Here is a 997-nt window from a genome sequence, read left to right on the forward strand (position 1 = left end):
CAACAACTTCCGTTATCCTATCCACAACTTCTCAAATAATGTTACACTTACTCAAATTTTTTTACACAATTTTTTCACGGAAAATGCTATGTGTTCTCTTACTCATATATGTGTATTGTTTTCTAGAAAAAAACAGCAAATAAAGTGTCCCTTATTTCTATTACTTTATTTTTTTAAATAATATCCATCTGAGACCATAAAACATAAGGAGAACACAAAGCATTTCTCTTTTTTTATACCCATTGATGACTTTTTAAATCAACTATTGAATATGAGATGGATTTTTTGGATATTAATCTAATGGTTGTTTAAAAGCCACGTGTGAAAAAATTATATAAAAAAGTGATAGTAAGTGTGTAGTATAAATAAGATAAAATGAAACATGAACAAAAATGATATGGAAAAATAAAATAAATAAATTAGAAAAGTAAGAGATATATTTCTTCGCATTTACATGGGACCCAACGTGAGAATTCACATCCATTTTAAACACATATTAATTTAATATACTAATTTTAAAGCAAATTATTTTGAATCATCGGTATGTTTGAAAGAAATCTCTATCCACTAACTAGTGTGTAATTTTATGCATGATAATCATAATGATTTATATTTTAAATTATTAATAGTGATAAATTTATTGCTATAGATCCTATTTATATCCTCTAATATTTGTTAATTCATAATTTATCCATTACATGAAGAAGAAAAAAAATGTGAGACCCTAGCAATTTGTATCAGAACACACACTTTTTATAGTTACTATTCATTGGAACACATAAAAATTGTCCCAAAAGAAAAACCCAACAAAATCAAATTTATTAGTATAACACTATATATGTTTTAGGGGAAACTTTAGAAAGCCCCCCCTGAACTTTCAGCCGTTTTGACATACCCCCCTGAATTTTCAAAACTCTCACTTAAGCCCCCTAAACTTTGATTTTCTCTCATTTTGGACCATTTTAACTTTTTATACTCATTTTACCCTCAACCAAAA

This window comes from Corylus avellana, chromosome ca6 (assembly GCF_901000735.1).
Source record: "Corylus avellana chromosome ca6, CavTom2PMs-1.0".
Taxonomy (NCBI): domain Eukaryota; kingdom Viridiplantae; phylum Streptophyta; class Magnoliopsida; order Fagales; family Betulaceae; genus Corylus; species Corylus avellana.